Consider the following 25209-nt stretch of genomic DNA (forward strand, 5'->3'; position numbering starts at 1 on the left):
GGAAGAGGGTGGGTGAAGCCCACACAGGAAGTACTTTCTAGTGTGACAATGACCATCGAGGAAACAAGATAACCAGATAGTGGGACTATAGAGATCCAGTATAAACCTGGCCACGTGTGCCAAATCCCTTGCCAAAGTCATCTGTCCTCTGCCACCTGCCACAACAGATGGGATTAATGGGAAACGGGCTGGCAGGAGGGTACTGCCCACAGTGCGAATGGATGCTGATAGTGTGTGCAGAAGTGTGCCCCTCCCCCTGCCACCTCCGCCACTGCTGCCCAGAAACAGAGGGTAATAGGCTCAGATGTTTCTGAACTGGGACCCAAGCAAGGATGGCACGGAGCCACTTGAACCACTGAAGATGAATCAAAAGACGAGCCTTGGTTTGTTTGTCCCATTGGTTGGTTTTCAACATTATTTATCTCCAGCTAGCTTTGAACTGTGAACTCAAAGCAATCCTCCTGCCTCAGCCTCCCAAGTGCTGGTTTTACAGTCCTGAGCCACCACACTTGACTTGGTTTTACTTCAGTTTGGACATGTGTGAGGCAGGGGTCTCGCTCTGATCTGAAATCCATAATCCTCCTGTCTCAGCTTCTCAAGTGCTGGAGTTATCCCCACCTCACCCCACAGGACAGTTTCTTCGTAGAGGTCTATTTTCTTCTGCGATGAGGCATTCCATGCTAGCGTGCCTCATCCCCCCCAAGGGTGCTGCCGCTCAATGTACACGCCGGCACCCACCCACTCCCGTGAGAACAGGAAAGCATGAGCTCATTCATTCACCAAACTCTCCGAGGACAAGGAAGCAGCATGCACTGTGCTAGCGTAGAGTTTATAAAAGATGAAAAATGCCCACGCCTGCCCTGCCTGCCTACCCTGAGTGACACTCTGGGCTGTTAGAGGCGGAGGAGGTGGGGGTGAGCAGTCTGAAGTCTGATGGTATCTACTTTCCTGCCTTTGAACATTGCCACAACAAACCCAGCAGGCCAGGCTCTTTGAAAAGCAGGGCCTGTTACACACAGCTCAGCACTGACCCCCTTCTTCCTTCCTCCAGGTCCCCGGCTCCCTTCTGTATAGTCACCTCCAATAGCTTCAATGTCAGCACCTCGGAAAAGGCGAAGCTGCTTAATAAGACACATGGCCCCACTGACCAACCCACACTGAGCATTTACTAGGGCCTAGGAACAAGCTAGATACAAAGAGGGGGTTACACAGTAGCCCCCCTATGCCCTCGTTGGTTACTAGAAGTGACAGAGTACCAGGCTTCCCCAGGATTAAAAGGTGATGGAAGCCATCAGTGTTGGCCTCAGTTCAGGCCCAGTGTTCTGCCGAATAGATGCATAGGAAAACCATACAGGAATGAAGAAGAGTAGACGCTGGGCTGCCACACATGGACAAGCCAAAGCCACCAGCATCCGAGAGGAGAGGGCCAAGTGAGCTGATGAACCAGAAGCCCCAACCAGTGCATAGAGTACTGAGCTCCTATTTCTGGGCCAGTAGCACCTGGCTCTCCACCTGTTCTGGGTGCCCTAAGTCATGACCAGGTCAGGTCACAGGTACCGACAGCTTGAACTCAATCAATCCTTAACTCATATCTGCACAGGTCTCTGCTGTTTCCTCAAACTCTCGTCCAACCCCCACCCTCATCACAGCACCCTGGACTTCCCCCCCCCGAGTGGTGGAAGGCAGGGGGGAGGAGAACAAGGCAGGCACAAGACAGGGCTTCCGAACAGGGAACTCCAGCAGTCAGAACTGGGCGGATGAATGACACATGGGCGAGTTACCTTTGTGGAGAAGGGCCAAATTAATACATTCAAAAATATTTACTGAGCTCTGCGCCCTAGGCAGGAAGTGACTCAGCAGACATTCAGAGAAAGGAAAGGTGGTTAGAGAGAGAGCTGGGGGTAACCAAGGCAAGGGAGGTGGAACCATTCTGGGAACAAAGGACAGAGAGAAGGGTGTGAAAGGCCGGGACACACTCCACGATATATGACAGCCGATGAATGTGGCAGCAGGTGCATATAGCATGCCTGGGAGGGGCCAGGGCGAGCCCCAGCCAGAAGGAGTGAAGACAGATCCAGACAGTGCTGGGCACCAGAGACCTTTCAGTACCCAGCTAGGGGACCATATACCAGTCCACAGGAACGGAATGAGTCCAGGTCCTACCCATCCACTTCAGTCTGTCCCTGCTCCGGACCAACCAACTAAGGTCATGGAGAAACTCAGGCTTATACCTGTTTGCCAGAATCTCAGTCTGCACCACATCCATCCACATCTGCCAGTCTGCACTAGCCCTGACCAGTACCCCAGGCAGACCCCAAATTCCTGTGGCCAAGGAAGGACCTGAATGTTCACACAAATCCCACTGGCTTCGAGAGGGTGGCTGGGCCAGCTCATCTTGAAAAGAGCCGCCTTTTGCGTATTGTAAGTGCTTTACACACAGTTCTGGGCAAGGGCGTGGTGACTGTGTGAACAACACAACGTTTCAAAAGGAAAAGCAGTGGGCAGTGGTCCCTTCTGACTCACCCTGCTCGCCTCTCCTGGATGGGACACAGATTCCAGTGCATGTCCCCAACACATACTCACTCCCATCATCCCCCACCATCCTGCCCTACTATGACCTGACTAGCATGGCGGGACTAGAGGGTCCTAAGATCAATGCCACTCACTCAAAATGCATTGGCCTTCCAGGTGACCAGAAAGAATGCAATTAAGTCTCTGGCCACGCCACATGAGCTCACCTGATCTCCATCTGGTCCAATACAGCTAAGCAGGATCGAGATTGGTTAGTGTTAGGATGGAGGAATATGCGTAATCCCTAAAGGGAAGGGGCAGACCCTGTGGTCAATGGCAGAAGAGACCCCAGGTATTCCAGGTCGTTTCCCCTGAGAAACCAGAGACAAAGCAAGGGCAATCATTTCATCTCGCAATCCCACCTGTCCCTCAGGTTCACCACTCCACAAATGCCTGCACAGGTAAGAAAGCCTGGCAAAGCTACTGCCTCACAGCAGCCCCAGGGGCTATGAAGGCTGGCATGCTGCTCATGCTCAGGTAAGACAGCTAGGCTTGGACAGGAGAGGCCACTCCCAAAAGTCCAGAGTAAGAAGACTCAGGGCTTGTCATTCCTTGTCCCTGGATCGTACTTCAGAATGCTTTCCCAAGATGACATTTCCAAGAACCTTCTCCTGCTTCTCCTAAAGATTAAATAAGCACACCTTTCCCTCTATGCCAGCTCAGCCTCTTCAGATGGTACCATCATAACTAGGGCATTGTCACTACCCAGGACAGCATGTTAGAGAGCTGCTCCCAAAAGGACCGAGCCACACGGGGCGGGCTTATTTTGAAGCCCTCTTCTGATACAGCAGTGTTTACAGAGCCCACTGATGCCCATGTGATTCGTGATACCATAAACATCCACCCTGCGCTGGGCTCACAATGGTCTTAAAGCAGAACGAGTAGTGAACTGGGTCCTAGAAAGGCTTATTTCGTGTCATGCCAGATGCTCACAGCCGAAAGGAAAAGAGCAGGGCTGAGGAAATGGTTCTGTCGTTCAAGGGCTTACTGCACAAGCACAAGGACATGAGTTCAATTCCCAGGACTCACGGAAAAGGACTGGGTGTGGTAGCAAGCACTTAGATCCTGGTACTGAGGAGGCAGACACCAGAGGGTCCCTGGAGCTCACCAGACAGCCAGCCGAGGCAAATCGCTACGTTCCAGTAACTGTCTCATAAAAACAAAAGAGACCGACTGAAGGAGACACCTGAGGATGATCTCTGGCTTTCACATGTACCTATGTACACACACACACACACACACACACACACACACACACACACACACAAACAGAAAAGCAGCCACAGCGTGCCATGGAGATACCCCCATCACAGCCTCGTGTGCACATTCACACACAATAGATTCCTTCCGCTCAACATCCAAACCGAGTGGTGCGGCTAGAATTATTCTAGAACATCCATGCAGACACAGGCCAAAATCTGCAGAGTTAACCTAGGGCATTTTCCACCAGGGCAGAATCCCCAGCACCCTTGGAAGGCACAAAATAACAATTCCATCAGGTGTACCCAGCAACTTCCCCCACTGTGACATTCTCAGAGCAGACTGAAGCTAGGATCTTAACAATCAACCCAGCAGCTTGCTCTGTGGCCTTGGGCACGTCACTAGCCCTCTCTGGATCTCCGGTTCCTTAGAAAGGTAGAACCTGACCAGGGCAGGACAATGCTCTGCTCAGCCTCAGTGCACACAGATGACCCCTTTAGCAACACACCCTCCAATAACCACAGTGTCATAAGGCCAGGCATGTGCTTGGCTTGGATATAAACGACAGATCACATAAAAAGCTAACGTTCTAGAGCTCTAACGTGTACGATCAAGTGGGGCTTAGTTCATTTACATTGTTGTCAGCAGTGACATCTGTCGGTTTCTGAACACACGCTAGCCCTGTCCCCACAGTAGTCTCTCCCCTCACCCCCTACCTCATGTCCCATAACCACTCATCTGCCCCCTTCTCTCTCAGGCTGGCAATCCTGGGTACTCTGTGTCTCCAGAATCACTTAATAACGGCTTGGGGAGGGGCGGCGTCTGGCTTCTTACTCAGCACATTTTCAAGGTGCACAATGATATAGCGTCTTCCTCTCGCTTCTTAACTGAAAATAACACTTCACTGAGTGTTCTGGTTGGACTGGGTTTCGTTGGGTGTTGCGTTACTTGAGACAGTCTCATGTAGCCAAGGATGGCCTCGAATTCATTAGGTAGCCAGTGATAGCCTTCCACTTTTGATCCTCAGTGCCTCCATCGCCCAAGCGCCAGGATGACAGATGTGCCCATTTCAAATGGCGCTGAGGATGGAGTCCAAGGCTTCATGCATGCTGGGCAAGCAATCTACCAACGGAGTCACATTCCTAACCCCTGACCATTCTTTGGGTCAATAAGTAGGCCATCTGCAAACTTCAGAACTATTCATTACTAGTGAAACTTAAAGAAGGGAACCTATGTAAGGTACAAGGTGGGCTGAATGCTTGTTAGGGTTGGTCCAACACGGCAACATCTCCCTGCATAGCCCACCTGCAGTCACGGCTGCCAGGGTTCCTGTTCAAGTCCTGACTTCCACGCAGGTGAATGGAAACGTTCCTGCATGCATGCCCTCCCCTCCCCTCCCCTCTGCCCGTGTGTCACCAAGAGGAAGATCTCCCTGTATAACAACAACCATACATGCACTCATACAGACCAGTGGCCCCTCTGCACATGAGATATAATAAAATAATAAACTATGCAGTTTGTGGTGCTCTGATTTTTCACTTTCCACAATGACTGATAACAGGATTTTTCTGAATGGGTTTCCTAGGCCTCGTTTTGCAATCTGTGTTTCAATGGCTTATACAGTGTAAGCCAGGAGCTGGTCCTAGGACATAGGGATGGGCACTCATTTAGGAATTGATGCCAGATTTCCACTCCCTGCAAAGAACATGCCTAATCCAGTGGCAACCCATGTCCTGTGTCCTCACCCCTGCTTTCCAGCCCTGTGACTTCAAACTAAGAGAGTCAGTTGCTGCTTGTGGTCCCAATTTTCTCTGAGGAAACTCAGGAGTCACATCCATTCTCTCCAGACTGAGGCTGGAAAGGGCGTGGCCTGGGAGCAGAGGACATGGGAACATGCAGTGTTAACAACTGGGCCCCCAGGACATAAATCCAATCCACAATTCAGGGCAAAGTCCACAACTGTGACCATTTCAAATGCTATCCCTCCCCAGAGCCTACACTCCCTCCATGTATGTCCTCAGTGACAAGCCTACCCTCCACCCCACAGTGATCTCTTTCCTCCACTCCTCTCCCTGGGGACAGATGAACACCTCAGCGTCCGCTTCCACCTGCCTTCTGGGGGCTCCGGTGGCCTCCTCTGCCACAGCCATCCTCCCCAGCACTCTGTGGCCGGCTCTCCCAACTCTCAAAGCCTGTTTTCTTTAATTAGCTCACTGTGGCAGGAGAAAAATTCTGCCCCACCCTCGAAATGAGCGGCTGAGGCCTCAAATGTACTCTGTGGTCTGCCTCTGGGCTACCAGGCCTGAGCCAGGCAGAAAGAGGCCTGCTTGGGAGGCCAGGCAGGAAGAAACCCCCACTACTCACTGTGGCCCCTCCCGCCCCACAGCTGACGCTGGCCAGGCAACCACAGGGCTGCTCCCTTCCTGAGGCCCCAAAACCTGCCATTGTGGCTCCAGCCAGGGGACAAAGCCAAACCCCATCAGCTTTCTCTCTCCCTCTTCCTTCTTCCTTCCTTCCTGACCTGATCCGGGGACGTTAAGACGGTCCCTCACACCTCCTCTCCTCACAGGTGCTACACATAATTAGAAATCCAGAAGGTTTATCATAACATCAATATTCAAATACTTTTAATTTTAAATCAATAAGCTTTATTATGGTATTTCCATATATTTATTTTTAAAACTTTATTTTTAAAACTACTTTTGTCTGTTATATTCATTCATGGTATATGTGTGTGTATGTGTGCACGTGTGTGTACATATATGTACACATGTGTGTATGTGTGTGTGAGTGTACATGTGTGCCTGTGTGTGCATGTGTGCGTGTGTATGTGCATGAGTGTGTGTACGTGTGTGTACATGTGTGCATGTATCTGTGTGTACACGTGTGTGTTACATGTGTGTGTGCATGTGTATATGTGTGTGTTTGTGTATACACACATGTATGCACATATGTAGATGTCAGAGGTCAATACCAGGTGTGGTCTCCCAGAAGCTATCCATTATCCATTGTCTTCCAAGACAGGCTCTGTCATTGGCACTGGCCCAGGCTAGGTCAGTTCGGCTAGGCTGGCTGGCCAGTAAATGCAGACAATGTGCCTGTTTCCAGTGTGATATTTCAAGTGCACAGCCCCATGCCTGTCTTTTTGTGAGAGTTCTAGGGATCAAACTCAGGTCCTTGGTCTTGTGCAGCAAGTACTTCACCAACTTAGCAGTCTCTCCTGCCCATACACTTGACCCTCATCCACCCCTCCCCATCCCACCTCCCCTGTAGGCGTCTACACAGTCAGCTAAATCTCACCCCATAAGGAAGGCCCACTCATCCTCACCCCATTCCACAGTTAGTGAAACTGAGGCTTAACTGAGGAAAGGACAGACCAAGGCTGTCTGATGGGGACAGAGGCTGAGACCTCAGAGGAGGATCTAGAGCTCCACATTTCAACCTCTGCTATTTTCCTTCATTCTAGCGGTTTCTAAAGAACCATTTGGAGAGCTGCTTAGGGGCCTGGGGCAGCAGCCCCTCAGACAGACTCAGAGTCTCAGAAGTTAAAGCTTGGAGCTAGGGCTCTGGGTAGATACCAGTACAAACCCATCTTCTTCTTCAGCCTTCGTCACCACAACTGCTGCAAGTGCTTACGTAATATCAGCTAAATCTCACCCTGTAGGGTGGGCCTACCCGTGCTCACTCCATTTCACAGATAAAGGAACCCAGACCTAGTGTCAGAGCCTCTCCCTGAATTCAGGTCATCCTTGTGACCACACGGTCTTCATTTTATAGATGGGGAAACTAAGGCTTTGCTAAACTTGGACAAACTGCTCCAAAATAAGCAAGCAGTAAGAGACGGACCCAACCAGATCCAGGATTTCAGCCTCCATGTAGCCCACACTCCTAATAGCCACAAGGACAGCAGACTTGGTCTGTTAAGTGACCCATTCAGGGAGGTCAGGCTGGGACTTGAACCAGAGCTGCTCTCAGCTAGCTGCCCAGGCTTCCACCCTAGACTGTACAAAAGCTCCTGAGCAAATGTACTGTACTCCCCAAAATGCCCCCCCAAGGGCAAGTTGAGGGTAACCTCTAAAGTCCTTAAGTACAAATAACGGTGCCATTACTGTGGACAGCAATTCTTTGGATCAAGAAAATACCCATTTGCCTGCAAGTTCTCTTTTAAGTCAACTATCTTGTGAGCAGATCCAGGATCTAGCAAGATCCTGTGTGCACAAGGCCGGCCTGGGACTACATATAGCACTGGCTTCACGGTGTGTGAATCCTAGCACAGAGTTCATGAGCTGGGTATGGTGATACCTGCCTACCTCAGCACTCAGAGGCTGAAGCAGGAGAATCGCTAGAAAGAGCCAGGCCAGCCTGAGCATATAGCAGTGAATTCCAACACACACACACACACACACACACACACACACACTAAGCTTTTCTTTCATTTTGTCATTCAACACAGTCTTAAGAAAATTATGATTTTACTATTCACCGAGTTGGGTGATCTCACATGACGATGGTTTTATAAGAGTATTTAACTAGTCTATAGAATCTTTGTGCATAGAATGTGTGTTTTGCTCATGTGTTTTCACTGGACAGAAGCATCAAAGCCCAGTGTCAGCTTCACTCCATAGTTTCTCTTTCCCGCTCGCCTGGGAACACATTCCCCTAAAGAGCCACAGGAAGAGAGGTTCTGTGAGGAAAGGCCCTTCGGGCAGCTCTGACCTTCCTCTTCCTCCTCCGCTCTCACTTTCACAGTAAGCTGTTGGCTGATCTCGGGAAGGAAGATGAGGGAGGAGACAGGCTTGCTGGGTCAGCAAGATGTCCCAGAGGTGGCTGAAAGGCTTTTCTTTCTGCATCCAAAACAAATTCTGGTCCAAGCGCTAAGTGACAGGCTACAGCTGTGATATCTTACCTAGCACTCTGCCCCCATCCCTTCACGCTGTGCATCTGGCTGGATCCTGTGCTCATGGGACACCGCAACACGTCTAGGAATGGGGCAGAAAGAACCACATGTTCCTCCCGCTCCCATTCCTCACCTCATTGGCCCTCCCCTCCCCTCACAGAGTACTGGTTCAAATAAAATAACTATTGGGAAGAGATCCAAGGTGGCAGCCACAGGTCACTGAACCAAGCAAGGGTCTGTGACTGCTCCCCATGAAATGCCCATGAGGCTGGTCACACCGGAAGGGCACACTTGAGTCACACTCCTGGGCTGGGGAAATGGCTGAGCATGCAAAGGGGCCTGTCTCCAAGACTGGCACCCTGAGTTTGATCCCTGGGCTCCACGTGGTGGAAGGAGAGAACGGTTTCCGGGATGTTGTCCTCAGAACTGCACATGCTGGCCTCACCACATATTCATACATTCACACAAACAAAACAAAACAAACAAAAGGCCCCTCCCACAGCTGCCCTTTACCCACTTTTTATATGTGTGTGTCCAGCTCACATCGGCAAGTGCTCTGGGACAGCTCTGAAGCCAAACCAAAACTGACTAAAATCCAATGAAAGCATCATGAACTCCTTTGTGGGACTTTTTCGGATGTGACCAGACTGTGTCCTTGGGTGTAAACTTTATAAATAACAATGCCATGTCATAATGTCAAAAGCTTGCACACTTGGGATATTGGAGCTAAAGATACCACCTCAGATGGCGGAGAAGTGCTGGTTAAAACCTCAAACACTGAAAGAAGAGAAAGACCTGTTAAAATGCCTGGCCACTTCAGTACCTGGGGACTTGGAGACCTCAGTGGCCTTCCTAACCTTTCTGAGGGTGACACACTGGCTCCAGGGGTCAGCTTGCTTGCTTACCCAGCTAAAATAAGTCAGATGGAAAAGCAGAAAGATGACTGCCCAGCGGTTAGGAACACTGGATGCTCTTGCAGAGGACCCAGGTTTAGTTCCCAGCTCACAGCTATCTGGAACTCTAGTTCCAAGAGATCAGACATCCTTTAAGGCCTCAGTGTATACCACACACACACAAATGGTCCACACACATGCACGCTGCAGACACTCATAAAAATACATAAATCTTTACAATACAGACGGATGCACACACCAAGTGTCCATTCTGTATCTGATTATCACCAAGGGATGAAGGTTGGGACCAGCCACTTCCTGGCTCTTAGCAAGGTCACAAAGACAAGCTAACATTTGTATATACATTAAACCCCTCTTATAACAGCCCTAAAATACTTTCCTAATGGAGAAAACAGAGGCTCAAAGAAGTCACGTGACTTGCCTAGGGCCTACCGAGCCAGCCAGCTTCAGGGTGACTTCTCAGGACCTGTCACCAGCCACTAAGTGACTCCTGCGAGCAGCACCTCTGCCCTCCCAGAAGTTGGAGCTTCCAGGTCTGGTCAAAACACACAGGTACTTAACTGCAGCGAAAAATGACAGCAACTCTGAGTCCACATTGCTGTGGCCAACCAAGACACCCACAACCTGCTAAGATTTAAATGAAAAATTCAAGCATGGGTCCAGAGGACTGCAATAAAGACGTGTGGTCACATCCCTGTCTGCTCTAGTGCAGACTGTGCGGCACAGCTCAGGTAATTACGAGCTCTGATGGCCGTGGCTGCAGAAGTAATGTGTATTTATTAAGTTCAAGGCCCTGCCTCCAACATGGTTATTTAGAGTCATTAGGACCTGCTGGAGCAGGCCCTGGCCTCCACACTATCACATCGCCCCACCCTGCCACAGCCCTCTCCGAAGGGCAGCAATTTTGAGCCAAGCAGGAGGATTCTTTGCTGAGTCGGCCTTCAGGTAAATACCGCAACCTTGTATAAGGACAGAGGCTGAGGGGACAGCACCTGGCTGACTCCAGGTGCAGGTAGAGAGTCACCGTGAATCTCATCTTCACCACACACACATCTTAATGTCACCTCTGGCTGCAACTCAGATAGTTCCAAGGTCTGAAATTGCATGCCCTAACCTGTCCAGGGCTCAGGCTGGCTTTTCTAGGCCCATCCCCATAGGCCAGTGTGCAGGCTGCCTCAAAAGGTTTTGGTGTCCAAAGCCTTGCCAAAAGATGGATGGGCCAGAGCTCGGAACATTGAAGGGGAGGTGCCTGAACAGCTGAGGACCAGAAATAACGTGATCTGGGGTCAGATTCTTCCCTTGCCATCTCTGAGCTGTAGTGTCCTTGGCCACTGAGGAAGGCCCTGAATAGGATGGCACTGACCAGACTCACTAAAGTATACACTTTACATGCCAGTCAAGCCTTCCATTGGTCCCAGAGGCTGTGGGAGGCAAGAAAACAGTCACAAGTATCTCCCTTGTGTCCTATGGGGAACCAGCTTCAATTAGCCCTGCCAGCTCACAGTTCCAACATTACCACCCGTCAGCAGAGCATCAGCTACCCAGTTCCGCTTTCCCTTCTTAGCAGCGGCCACGCTGCACATGGCTCCGTGGCGAAGTGGCCTCTTTGTCTGCCTCTTGGGACAGGGCTAGCTCACATCCTTCCTCCTACACCATGGAAGCCTTGGCTACTGCTTGTCTTTGACACCCTGCTTGACAGGATTTGAGCAGTAGGAACAGGAGAGGAAGAGGGAAGGGGACAGGGGAGGGAGGGGGGAGGGGAGGGAAGAGGGATGGGGAGGTAGAACAAAGAGGAAGAGAGGGAGAGAGATGGAGTAGGGTTGGGAGAGAGAGAAGAAGAAGAAGAAGAAGAAGAAGAAGAAGAAGAAGAAGAAGAAGAAGAAGAAGAAGAAAGAGGAGGAGGAGAGAGGGGGAGGGGAGGAGAGAGAGGGGAGGGGGAAGAAGAGAGGGAAGGGGAGGGGGAGGGGGAGGGGAGAAGAGGGGGAGGGGGGAAGCACAGGGAGCAGGAGATGTACAGGGATAGGGAGAAGGAGAGAACCTGAACTAGGCTACGATAGAGGTTCACATAGATGGCCAGGCTAGCCACAGGATTTGGAGGATGTGTGATCCCAATCGGCTTTCTATTTAGGGGCCCATGGTGACCCTGACCCTAAGTACTCAGAACAACATCTCTTCCCTTTATCCCTCCAGACTAATGTTGGCAGTGGCCTCCCACTGAGCTCTGGGTCACCTTGTCTCCCCATGTTTGGCTCTCAGCTCCCCTATCACCTGTGTAGCCAAGGTCCCGTATTAAATTCCCTTTGTGGTAAGTGGAGCACACAGGTCCACTTCCCTAGTTAGACAGGGAATAACACAATGTAACAACCGACTCCAATAACGACCAACTACAGCACTCAGAAGCGCTTATACCAGCAGAGGGTCCTGGAGGGTCCTGCAAGGCCACTTGCAAGAATTAAAAGAGGTAAATTGATGAATGCAGCACCCCCCAAATATCATTAATATCTGAAACGGGTGCCAACTACAAAGCCAAGGCCAACTGCAAAGGAAAGCTGGGGAGGCAAGAATCCATGACAACAGCAGAGACAGCCACGGTCTGTACTTTCAATTTTAAAACACCTTATTTTCTTGAAACCATGGTCACGGCCACAATGACACCAGAAGTTCCTCCTGAAAGTACCTGGTGGTTATCCAGAGGTGAGTGACTCACTTGCTAGAGAGGTCACAGGAGTATCATGCTGGGGCCTTTGCTGCTGGGAAGGGCAGGTAACCAGCCAGACCCCAAACCTCCTCCAGCCGTCCTTCTCTTAGGTTTGGAGATGGGGTCTGGCTCTAGTCTAGATGGCAGGCTGGAAGTCCTTGCACACAGGGTACCTAGAGACTGTTGGGGTGCTGGGGAACTGTGAAGCTGTTCACACAGCAGCAGGGGCTGGGTGGCTGAGTAGTTATGGCACTTAAGGCCCACAGGGAACACCAGTGAGAGTGGGGGGCCATGGTGAGTCAGGGTACAGAGGCAACGGGGAGAAGAGTTTCTATGTCCTCTCCCACAGGCTTAATTAAAGTCAAAAGGAGCTAGACTGAGATGGGCATGTGGTACACACCTGGAATCCCAACACTCAGAAAGCTGAGGCAGGAGAATTCAAGTTCAAGCTAGCCTGGACTACAGAGTGACCCTGTCAAAAGAAGAGAGGGAGAAGGGGAGGGGAGAGATGAGTCCCCAGGGTAAGAGTGTACACGCCCATTGACCTGAGTTCAATCCCTGGAACTCATAGTAGCAGAAAGTGACTCCTGAAAGCTGTCCTCTGACTTTTATGTACACCCATGTACATATACATACACACACACACACACACACACACACACACATTTATGTATATATTATGTATATAAATTATATACATATATTATATAGTATGTACATATGTGTATATATTATACATTAGATATCATATTATATATGTGCATATATGAAATATAAGATGTAAATGAGATTTGTCATATATGTGTGTGTATATGTGTGTATGTGTATATATATATATATATATATATATATATATATATATATGAGAAAAATAAGGAAATGGCTCCTGAAGCCAGCTGGTAACCAGATGGATTTGTGCATAGGACCTCCGGGGACCCTGAAGCAAGTGGCCTCCTCGCCTGAGCTGAGCAGACGATGGCAGTAACCCACCCAGGGAAGAGGAGCCATGGGGCGCTTCCCATGTGAGGTGAATGGGTGACATTTAGCAAACACTGTACAGTCACACTGTACAGTTAGACCACGACCTCCTGTAAAAAGAGTCCTTCGCTCTCAGCCCAAGCTGATTTGCCTGAGAAACTTAGAGGCTGGCTTTAAGGAGGAGCCTGAAGCAGAGAGCCTTGAGGACTGCCAGATACAATTACGTATTCTTTCTGACTTTGGTCTTGAGTGGAACCGCTCAGCTCCTGGCTCACGCGTGCCCTATGCACATGAAGACAACCAGGCTCTCTAGGCCAGCATCAGAGAGTACAGCCCAGTGCCACCTCCTACCTGTTCTTACAAGCCCCACGCACTTACCCCTTGCTATGTGGTTTTTACCATGCGGGATGCTGGCTGCTCTGGCGATAATGACCATTTGCCAGTCTGCCAACTACCAAGAAAATGGAGTTAGTATTAGCTGCTATTTCTTCTGGATTGAAACATTGCCTCCACCAGCATCAAGGGAGGCTCAGAACATCCATGACCAACTCACAAAGACTCACAGGATCCTCCTCAGGATACTGAAAGCAGGAAATAACTGCTGGGTGGGGGCTCTTCAGAGGAGCTGCCTGCACGTTGTGCATGAGCTCCAGGAATACGGATTCTGTGTTGCCACCCATGCTAAGCGGGACTCTTCAGGGGTGCAGCTGCTGGAAGCACCCGCACTCCTGTAAGCTATCCAGATAACAAACCGCACCACCTTTGGTGTGTCGGTGCCCAGCCTACCTGGGACTGCCCCAGAAGAAAAACATTCAACACTGGGCCTTGTACAAAGCCGAGCAATTAAAAAGTCAGGCATACGAGTCAAAGAGCTATTCCTAACGTTGACACTACTCTCCGCACGATCTCGGACAAGTCCCAGGACACACCCCACGGGACTCAGCTTCTCCGTCTGTCACCAACAGAGTCTAACTAGACAAGGGAACAACCACAGTCATTCTGAACAAGAAAGTAAACAGGGTAAGTCCCCTCTTGTGGAAGGAAGGGAAGGGGCGGGAGGGGAGGGACTGGAGGAGTCTAAGGCAGAGGTCAGAGGTAGGGAGGGGAGGATGGGGTGGGAGTGGTAAGAAATGCAGAGAGGGGCCAGGAGTCTGTAACAGGGCTCACCACAAATTCTGAGGGAGGGGGAGGGTAGAAGGAGGCACAAGACTGCCCTCAGAGCCATCAGCTACCCAGTGGCAAAGATGGGTGTCTTACACAAGTGGACACCAGATGCTGTTTGTCTCCCTGGGAGAGGCTCCAAGTCCTGAATCCCACCCTGCCTCCAGAAGCCCCCAATGGGCTTGCAATGATCTCCTTGGGGTGGGGCTTCGCCAACTTGAGATTGTCTCTACCTCAACCCAGGCTCCCATGTGAGGCCGAGTGCCTACAGCCAGCCCTACGGAAGAGCATAGCCCTCAACAACAGACACTGTTGGCTGCTTGTACCAAGGACCCTTTTATCCACAGCCCCCAGTCAGGGATGAACGTCTACCACCGAACGGCTATATGCCCACACCCCACACACTCCACACTCCACACAACACACATACACATACACACACACACACACACACACACACACACACACACACACACTTTCTCATCTGCACTAGCACCTACTTTCAGGAACTCTTTAGACTAAAAGGAATTAGGCATGGAAGATAGCTTTATAACAGATGATGGAAATGTGGCTGGTACTTCCCCTAGTCTAGTGCCAGGTGTTAAGAGATCCATGGTTTTCTGAGACAAAACATACAGCCAGTACATTTATTTCTTAAGGAAACCCCACCATCAAAGAATGTGGACCTGAAGGGACAGCCACAGACAGGTCAGTAGGTCACCCTGGTCACTTGCCCCACTCCATCCAGGGCACTATGGAAGACATTATGTTAAGGGGCCAGTGCACTGCACCCCATAGTGCATGCCTACACCTGCCCTTCCAGGGCTGAAGACAAAGGCCACCCAGGCCACCTGGCTTGTTTTCTACCAGTTCCCAATCACAAAGATAATCATAAAGAAAGAAAAGGATTACACCTTTTAAAAAATGCAACGCAGATGGGGTGGTCCCCAGGACAGCAGCCGAGGAGAAGAGTGAGGGTTTGGTTTTCCAAGGTGTTTCTCTCCAAGCCTGGGCTCCCAGCTTGCTTCTTTAGAATAGTCCAAAAGTAGCACACCCCAGCCCCACACAGAACACTTCTTAAAAAGCCATTTTCCGGAGAAAGCTGATTCACACCGGGAGACTCTGCAGGTTCAAGTGTGGGGGCCCTTCCCTTCTGGGCTCACTGGACAATCTCTGTTAGAGAAAAGTCACCCCAACAAAGGTCAGAGGTGAGCCCTGTCTTTGCCAGGAAGCTGCTCCCTTCTTGCAGAACACAGCCACTCCCTCCATTGGGAAAGAGAGCAAGGGTGCCCTCCCCTTCATCCCTCTTCACTGGGAGACAACATCTGAAAATAGTCTTCCTAGCAGGGCCAAACTAAAGTGGCCTGCAAGGCAGCAAGGCAGCAAGCCACTGGTGTCTCCTCTTCTCTGCTCCCATCCCTCCCCAACATGGTCCCTGGATGGTTCTGCTATCCCTGAGCTCTCTGTTTGCCCACGTCCATCATCCTCGTGTTTTTATACCTGCAGTGACATCCCTGTCCTCACCTCATGGGTCTGAGTCCACAGCAGACTACCCCAACCCCTGCACACCCACCCGTTTACCCTGAGAAGAGCTGTAGAACAACCAAGAGCTACTTAGCACAGGCTAACACTGTGGGGCCTCAAACACAGGCCCCTAGGACCACAGGATGGGGTTCCCACAGCCAATAGAAGCAAACCTCAAACCGAGAACCCAGAAAACCAGGCCTGGGGCATAGCTACACACAGCAGGCTTCCTCTTGCCAACAAAGGTGATCTATGGGGCCAAGTCAACACATGCGTGGCCTCTCCCTCCACCTTGAGCTTTTGAGCTTGATTCTTCCCCCATGAACTGGGCAAAAATGGCTGGAGCTGTCAATCAACTGAACTATAGCAAGGCCAAGAGCTCTGTTCCACAAGCTGCAAAGGGTGGCTTGCTCAACTGAGTTCGGGCAGAGCTGGCCCCGGAGCATGCAATCTCGAAGCACAGACCATAAACACAAAATTAAAAGGTAAAGTAACAAGGGCAGAGATGTTTACTGGAAACTTTGCTTCTGCTGCCCAGAAAATATGGGCTTTTTATAAACACACACACACACACACACACACCCACACACACACACAAACCCACACCCCACGCCCCGCTGCCTACCTTTAGAAGGATGTACTTTGCTCTGTATGTGGCTTTTTATCTGCCCTGTTACACTCAGCTCATGACCAGGGAAACCTGGAATCATCACCCACATAGAATGACAGCCTTGGCAACACCCAGAATGAGCAACCCATAGGCTGCATTTCCAGTTGATCACCAACTAGCTCAAAGGACAAACCCCAGTTCCCAGCAGAGAATTAATCCCATGAAAGAAAATTATTCCTGAAGCCAGGGAGAGTGCTTGGGAACAAAACCCCACGTTAAAGCTGGCTGCCAACGAGTGTCCACCAAGGCGGCTTCCAGACACAGATAGCATTATACCAGGAGGCAGAAGATGGGCCACGTGTGTCACTTGCTGGCTTAGTTCCCATCCTTCCGTGTCCCTGTCCCCACCAGTACCAGTGACTTCCCAGTCCCAAGGGCATTCACTGTGTGACTATGGCACAGGAAGTCCTCATTACCACGGGTTGAGAGCCGCACGCTAAAACCTGCAGTACCGCTGAGCTCTTCAGGGAGGAAGAGCACACTGTGCGCTTCTCTAAGCACCTTCCTCGGCTTGCTAGTTATTTAACTACCAGGTTTCTCGACTCTCTGAATGAAGAACGGCATAGCCCGGCCCAACTGCCAGCCCCTGTATCCCAAAGTCTGCCTTTGCAAAGCTCCTCGTCCACCACTCAGCTCTAAGAACCTTCAATACACGTCGGCACATTCGCTGACCCCCGTGGCTCATGCCGCACTAACTGAATACTCACTTTTGCCTTCCTTCCAGGAAACAACCCTGTCCCTTCCTCTGCACCAGAGACGCCAACCCAGCCACCCTCGATGTTTTGACACCCACTCCGCACCCCAACTGATTTCTTAGAGTGCCACATAGTAGCAGTCCCTCTCCACCGAAGACAGGAACCCTTTGGCCAAAGAACCAGGGAGCAACACCCACTTCTCCATCCTTTCACAGCTCCCAGAATCCACCAGGGCACGGCCAAGGATCTGGCACTGAGGGATGCCAGCATTGGCTGAGGTCGAGGTCCCATGAACCAAGTGTGGGTGTGTGTCATGGCCTGTTTAATCCATTCCTGCTCCACCCCTGGCCCCACCCCCAAGTCCTCTGTTTCCTGAGCAGAAATAACCAAGTGCAGATGGTTCCACTACTTCAAAGCTCTTGAGAAACCACCGAACCCAGAGAGGCTGAGACAACCAGGCTGCCAGCTGATGACCGAATCTGAACAGCCCAGGCCCAGGATGCCTCGCTCCTTAGTGCGTGTGCTTTATTTTTGTAGCCGACCACCATCACTTTCCACCCAGAACACACATGCCTGTCACACCAAACCACAGCTTTACATAAGCGCCTGCAGCTGTGGCTCTCAGTCCCAGCTGCAGTCACCACCTAGTGACTGCAGAAAAGTGCTCAGCTCCACCTGCGGCAATTCTGAAGCAAGTGGTCGGAGGACCCGTACGGCAGCCTCCATGGTTAATACCGATTACCAACATCACAGGAGCGAGAATCACCCAGGAGAACAGCCACTGGGTACCTCTGTGAGGGAGCTTCTGGGTTCAGTTAGCTGAAATCTGAAGGCCACTCTAACTGTGGGGCAACGCTGTCCCATAGGCCAGGAGCCCAGGCTGAGTGAAGAGAAAGCCGGGTAGACACAAGCACACAAGCATTCAGCTCGCTCTCGCTCTTCGTCTCCCTCCCCCACACCCCCACGCCCCGCCCCGCTTCCGAGCTACATTTGCAAAGTGACCCACTGCCTCATGCTCCTGCCACCATTTCTTCCTGGCCACGACAGACTGCACCCTCAAACCACAAAGCAAAATAGACCCTTCTTTCCTTAGGCCGCTGCTTGCCGAGCAAGCATTTTGTCACAGCAATGAGAAAGTAATGAAGACAGAAGCCAAGGCAAAAAAAAAAAAAAAAAAAAAAAAACCTTCCACAGTGGCCCAAACGACCAAAGGTGAGTCACGAGGATCCAAGAGTCTCAACTCCACACAATACTTTGAACCCCAAACTTCTTTCCATCCTGCCTTCAACTATGGGCCCCAATTTCTAGCCCCAGAGAGATTATATCGTGATTCTGAAACTCTCAGAATGAATAACCGTCATTTCTTTGAATGCAAGCGCAAGAATTTGACCTTGAAGACAGAGGAAATTTTAAAGCCCTACGCCTTCAGTTTACTGACAGGGAGGCCAGGGGTTGGGGTAGCCAAGTGACTCACTCAGGGTCACAAAGCTGCCACACAAGAGCCCGACCTCCAAGTCTCTTTCCTGAAGGGAACAGACAACAAGGGGACGGAACAGTGTGGAAGGGACAGGTCAGCCGTGTACTTACTGGATGCCTTTGGAGGTCACCCTCCAGCTACCTAATCGAAAGACTTCCTCTCCTTCACTTAGGATGCCTGAAGGCAAAGGCAGTGAGCTTTTGAAACACTGCTGTCACCACCGGAATCCTCAGCCGTGGTGGCCCTGCGGCTGGCCGAGGTTCCTAAGAAAAGCCATTAGCAGAACGAGTCTATGCCAGTTTTGAAAGGGTGCTCTGTGAAGCTGCAGCCGGACCGAGAGACCAGAGCCAACTGTGGATTCTGGCCTCTCAAGAATGAGAGAGGCTGATTGTGGGTTTCAGAAACTCTAACCAACCTGTGAGAACGCATTTGCCTTCCTTCCTGTGTTTTTATGACAGAGCGTTTGCAGCGCAGCTGGTGCCATGCAGCACAGGAAACCCGAGCTTGGAGCTCGACGCAAATCCCTCTTAGCTTGTGGCCTGGTTTCTCCCAGCCTGGCATAGATGTCCAGGTGAGGCTTTATTTCACTGGGGGGCAACTCTGGGAAGGCAAGATGTTTACAGATGTACTGGCTAGTTTTTATGTCAACCTGACAAAAGCAAGATTCATTTTGGAGGAAGGGATCTCAATTGAGAAAAATGTTCCCAACAGGTTGGCTGGTGGTGCATTTTCTTGATTGATGACTGATGTGGGAGGGCCCAGCTCACTGATGGTCCTGGGTTCTATAAGAAAGCTGACTGAGCAAGCCGTGAGAAGCGGGCCAGCTCCTGCACCCGCTCCTGCCTGGGGGTCCTGCTGCGGTGTAGAACTGTGAGCTGAAATAAACCCTTCATTCCTCAAGTTGCCTTTTTTTTTTTTCTCGGAGCTGGGGACCGAACCCAGGGCCTTGCGCTTCCTAGGCAAGCGCTCTACCACTGAGCTAAATCCCCAACCCCAAGTTGCCTTTTTTTTTATGGTGTTTTATCACAGCAATAGAAACCCTAACTATGACAAAGGCTTTCTAACTCATGGAAGAGCTGAAGCTCCCAGTCACCGCCAGCAACACCACTGACAATAGGCTGTAATAAAGAATGACCGTGATACCGTCAAACAAGGCCTCGGAGGAATGGACTGCCTCTGGAGGTGGGGAAATTACAATGAGCTACATTCATTCATCTCCCAGGAAAATGCATGGATAGAGATAGGCAAGAAGCCAGCTGTAAAATAACAGGATGGCCACAGCTTGTCATCACGTAGCTGAGAAGAGCAGCAGGCAGGGTGTCAAGGTGGCATCCCCAGAGCCCCAGAGCCAGTGTCCACCAGCAGAAGTGGTCACTAGAGTCCTGTTTCCATTCTGTTTGTGGCAAGGTTTCCTGTGTCCTCCAGTGGCTACAGAACTGAGGACGACCTTGATCCTCCTGCCTCCACCTCCAATGTGGGGATTACGGCTGTGGGTCGTCACCTCCAGACATCAGAGGCCCTCTGCGTTTCATTTTGTCTGTCCACTCTCTTCGTGCTTAGTCGGACCATGTGGTAAAGGCTGCAGCAGGTGGAGGAGATGGTGGACTGAGAAGTGGTACCTGCTCAGGTTCAGGTGTTGCACAGATGTTTGCAGAGACGCCAAGACAGCAGCCAGAGCTGAGGCCCTGGCACTCTGAGGAACGGCGGGCCTGGAAGTCATCCCCACAGTGGTCACAAATGAAACCCAGAGAGAGAAGTGTGATTTAGGCTCGTGACTCAGCCCAGCTGGGCAGAATGATGCCCAGCTGACGATGGTTCCGCGCTTCCTATCACCGAAGTTAAAGCACATAGGAAAAAAGAAAAGGGCAGGGGCCAAACGATGACGTTCAAAAGCTGCCTGAAGCAAAGCCCTTCTGCGAACAGTGCTGTTATCCCATCTTCTTCCTACCGGTAACCACTTCCCACAGGACCCCCAGTAAGGCAACTGTGCAGCCCACAGAGATATGGGACTACAGCTACACTGCCTGCCCATCAACTGGCAACAGTAAACATGTGAAGCCGATGATCCACAGTGTAGTCACGTCAAGAGTTGGGGGCCCCTGCCGGGCACAGCTCCCCACATGACGGTGCACTGTGTGAGGTAAACCTGCACTGGTAACGTCAGAACCAGGGCTTCTACAACAGAACTGGTCTCATGCTGGGGCAGCCTAGCTGGGAGTCGCTGCCAGGTTGACCAGCAGGCTCCTGGGATTGAGAGTTTTCAAGGAAAGAGGCTGCTAGGGTCCCAGACCCAAGCTCAAAGGGACTGGGCAGTAAGTCAACTCCCCTTCCATACTCCACCCCAGCAGCCTCCGTTTATGGGATCAGTAACTTAATCAAAGGGACCAGGGAAATGGCTCAGGAGTTGAAATGTTCACCTCCCAAATATAAGTTCAGATCCCCAACACCCACATGAAGACAGGCCCAGAGGCCCACCTCTAATCCCAGCACTGAGAGGTAGAAACAGTGGCTCTTGGGGAGGTAGGGAAGGGGAGGAGGCCCACTGGTCAACCAATCTAGTTGAACAGGTGAGTCCTGGTTTAGTGAGAGACCATGTCTTAAAAAATAGGGGAAAGGCCAAAGCAGGAAGATCTAGGTCTATCCTCCACAGGCACATGCACGCACCATGGCGACAGTACTCACATCTGCACACGGACGCAGAAGAAAAAGAAGAGCACGAGAGAAAGCAAAAACAGAGGGTCAGAGCCAAAACAGCAACTCGGTTAAGCAAGAAAAAAGGGAGGCAAACTTCAACCATCTTGAATCAGCTTGAAACATTTGACAACTTAGATCAAAGGGAAAGTAAACGGTAAGGGCTAGGGACAGGGACAGGCAGTTTGCAACGAGCTGGACCAAGGTCACCAGCTGACCTAAAGACCAGACCATGTGCACTGTAAAAAGACCCAGGATACTCCTCACCTACAGAGCGCTCCTACAGGATACGGTAGAGACCGGGTGTGCCCGGCCAGAGCTGGTTTTACCAATGCCACACTTACAGAGTTTTACATCTTCGTGCGTAGGCTTTTAGGAGATGGCGCAGTTGGAGACCAGTGGGACACAGCTTGGAGCGCAGAGAACTCTGGAGCTGGAATCCCTTAGGAATCTCTAGACAACTGCTTCCCTGCAGAAGGAAGCATTGGGTGTGGTATCTCGCCCCACTGCAAACAAGGGCAGATGTTACCTTCCTCAGAGGGAAGTGAGATGCTAAGCGACTGCTGAAGACAGAGATCTGAACTGCCTTAGGGGACCTGTGGGTGTGGCTTTGGGTCACAAAAAAGCGCATAGCCTTTGGGCACCGTACTCAGAGGCCCGGATTGTCCCCTCTGGTTGACTTTCTTTCTCCTTCACACCTAACTAAAACTGCCAGTGTGCTCCGTGCATCGGGCTGCCTGCTAGGTGGTCTTTCACCTCCCCCCAGACAGCAAGGACAGGAGATGGGACCAAGCACATGAGTTCTTTGCCATGCTGTCCACACCTGGATGAGCCCAGAGCCCCACTCCTGGAGACTTGGAGTCAATAGGTATTAGTTAAGAAGTGCCTAGCGCCACACTAAGCACCTACTGGGCCCAAGAAGCCTGCTGACAACCCACTATGGCTGCCATTGACTGCGGGTAACGTGACAGGCCAATGACACATCTGGACTCTTTCCAGGACAGAGGCCCCTGGGGAGAGGCCCCTGGGGCTGTTCATGTTGGGTTTTGTTTTGTTTTGTTTTGTTTTTTTATGTTTTAAACAACTGTGACCATCAGTGATCTAGCCACATGAGGACAAGACTGAAGGCCAGTGAGCTGAAGAGGGAAAGGTGGAAAGATGAGGGTTCCCCAGTCTGTCTGGGGTGTGAACCTCCACATCTGGAGGAGACGGTGAGGTTCCATATTGCAGAAGTTGCTCGCTGGGATTCAGGATAGCCTCAGCCAAAAGCATCCTGATGGCGGGGCCTGGCTGCAGTGCTGAGTAGGAAGTGGACCAGAGGGAGGAGGGGCCCTGGGGTAACTGCAGGGCCTGAGCACAGGAGCCAAAGGCCTCCGCTTAATATTCTCTGAGGACCAGCATGATATCAGCCTAGCCTCGTCATCAACGCTGGGCCAAATCTCCAGTGAGCCAGGATTAAATAATCACTATCTGCATCTATCCTCACCCCATACATGTGTGTGTAGGTGACCGAGCGGGAGAGGAAACCCTTCCATGAGATGCCACAGTCGTCAAGGCAGACAGGGACACCTCAGAACTCACTGACATCTTCCAAGCAGGCATCTTGCTTTTCTCATCCTGTTACTACTGATCCTGTCACCTCGGCTGCATTCCTAAGAGCTTAGAAGTCCAGGCTGTGCCTGTGCAACAGTTTAAGAGTTCAGAGTGCTCGAGGCTGTCCCTGGATTTCCAGTAAATTCTTTAGAGCAAGAGAAGAAGGAAGATGAACTTTAGACAATGGCAAAACCAAATGCTGAGGTGCAGGGGAGAGGGGGAGGGAAGAGGGGGAGGGAAGAGGGGGAGGGAAGAGGGAGGAGGGGGAGGGAAGCCTTGCTGTGCTCCCCCACGTCTTGTACTGGACTCCACTGGCGCAGGCCCTTCATTAATCTGGGCCACGTGCTTGCTCCACAAGCCTGGCACAGTCCTCATACTTAACGCGGAGAGAAAGAAAAGGCAAACTTGCTGTTATTTTTAACTCCTTCCTCAGCACCTTCCAAAATTTCTGGAGCAGAAGGATGAGCCACTAAACTTCCGCAAGTTGCAGCCAATAACCAGCACTTCTAAGGCTACAATGGAGCAGAGGTGCTCTTTGTCCCTGTTAGACAACTCTGCTCCAGGCCACTAAATGTCACCCAGGGACAGTAAGTGGAACAAAGGCCTGGGTTTAGAAAGGACAGGGCCTGGTCAGATACCCCTACTTCCCACCTTCCCTCCATGATCCCTGAGCCCTCTTCCCCCACTCGGTTCCTTCTATTCAGCGCCTCTAGCAGCAGAGCCCTAACTCAGCCAGCCCTGCCCTAGCATTCACCTCACTACACAAGGTTAGGGTCTGGGCCTGTTTTAATATCGTGCTGCCAACTCACCTCAGAACCCCGGGCCGGCAGGGATTGCGTCCCAGTCACTCTGAGCAATACTGTGGGAACGGGCTGGTACAATTCTCCCAGTGACCGTGGTCAGATATCACAGTCACTGTGCAGAGATGAGTGACTCAGGATGACCACTCTCTCAGATCTGACCACTATCTGGCTGTAATTATTAATGGCAAACCACATTGTACTCTTAGGAATACCCAGAGTCGGGCCTGCAGAAATGGCTCAACTATTAAGAGCACTGGCTGCTCTCGCAGAGGGCCAAGGTTCAGTTCCCAGGACTCACACTGGGGGCTCACAGCCATCTATAACTCAGTTCCAGGGGCTCTGACACTGTCTTCTCAGTCGCAGGCACTGGGCACGCATGTGATGTGCAAACACTCACACAGGCAAAACACCTACACACATAAAATCATTTTTTAAGTCTTTAAAAAAAATAGGAGAAATATCCAGAATGGTTTAACGAATCACATACAAAGCCACCCCAATTCTAGAAAGAGGCGTAAACCCATTCTCCGCCCACCCCTTTTCTTGAGGGGGGGGTGGAGTTCACAGACACAAAAGCTTATCTAAGGAAGAAAAAGAACTTAAGTATCAACTTAGATTAGCAAGAATAACAAGGGCCTCTCCACAGGTAAGGTAATTTACAGGTGCTGTCCAGAGAGGAGACGAGAGTTCTGTATGTTTAAAGGAGTATGTCGCTCTCCTGCTTTTGTTTATTTTGTATGTTTATGTGCAGAAATGGGTGTAGCAGTCAGAGGACAGCTTAGGAGCCCTCCACCGTGAAGGTTCCAGGGACAGAGCTCAGGCTGTGTGCGAGTCTTGGCAGAAGCATTCCTACCAACTCAAACATCTCACCACCACCAACCACCCTTTGGTTTTTAGCCAGGACCTTACCGTGTAATCCAGGTTGGCCTGGAGCTTACAATCTCCTGCCTGGATCTCCTGAGTGCTGGGACTGTAGCTGTGCACCACCAGGCCTGGCTTATCTGACTCATTAAGAGACTGAGCCTGTTTCTGATACACCGATAGCATTCTCTGAGTCTGCCGTGGACTGCAGCTATGCCGGCTGGCTGCATTGTGCTCTGGAATCGGAAACCTGGCCTAGATAGCCATTAACATGCGGTACACTGTCCAGAGGCAGTCAGTATAAGAACTCCGTGCCAGGCCTGGGGAGACCCACAGGGGTCAGGATCCTGTCTTATGGCCTCCCTTTAGGGAGAACGAGCATCCACAGAGTTCCGGAACATTCCCCCTCATTTCCCAAGGAACCTATGACATGAGTCATGGCTGATTACCTGAATGCTTGCTCCGGAGCCTCCTGG

General features: G+C 51.1%; 1 protein-coding gene across 2 annotated transcripts in view; it reads right to left on the reverse strand.

Moving 5' to 3' along the window:
- Positions 1–25209, reverse strand: part of Smad3 (SMAD family member 3) — a 109099-nt gene that overhangs the window by 72340 nt on the left and 11550 nt on the right. The window contains exon 1 of one of the 2 annotated variants that reach the window (XM_032909355.1): positions 21744–21806. The exons of the other annotated variant lie outside the window; for it this stretch is intronic. The gene's annotated coding sequence lies outside the window, so the exon portion shown is untranslated. Of the gene's footprint in view, positions 1–21743; positions 21807–25209 lie in introns of those variants that run through there. 2 annotated transcript variants of the gene reach the window in all.

The sequence above is a fragment of the Rattus rattus genome, chromosome 8, assembly GCF_011064425.1.
Source record: "Rattus rattus isolate New Zealand chromosome 8, Rrattus_CSIRO_v1, whole genome shotgun sequence".
Classification (NCBI taxonomy): Eukaryota; Metazoa; Chordata; class Mammalia; order Rodentia; family Muridae; genus Rattus; species Rattus rattus.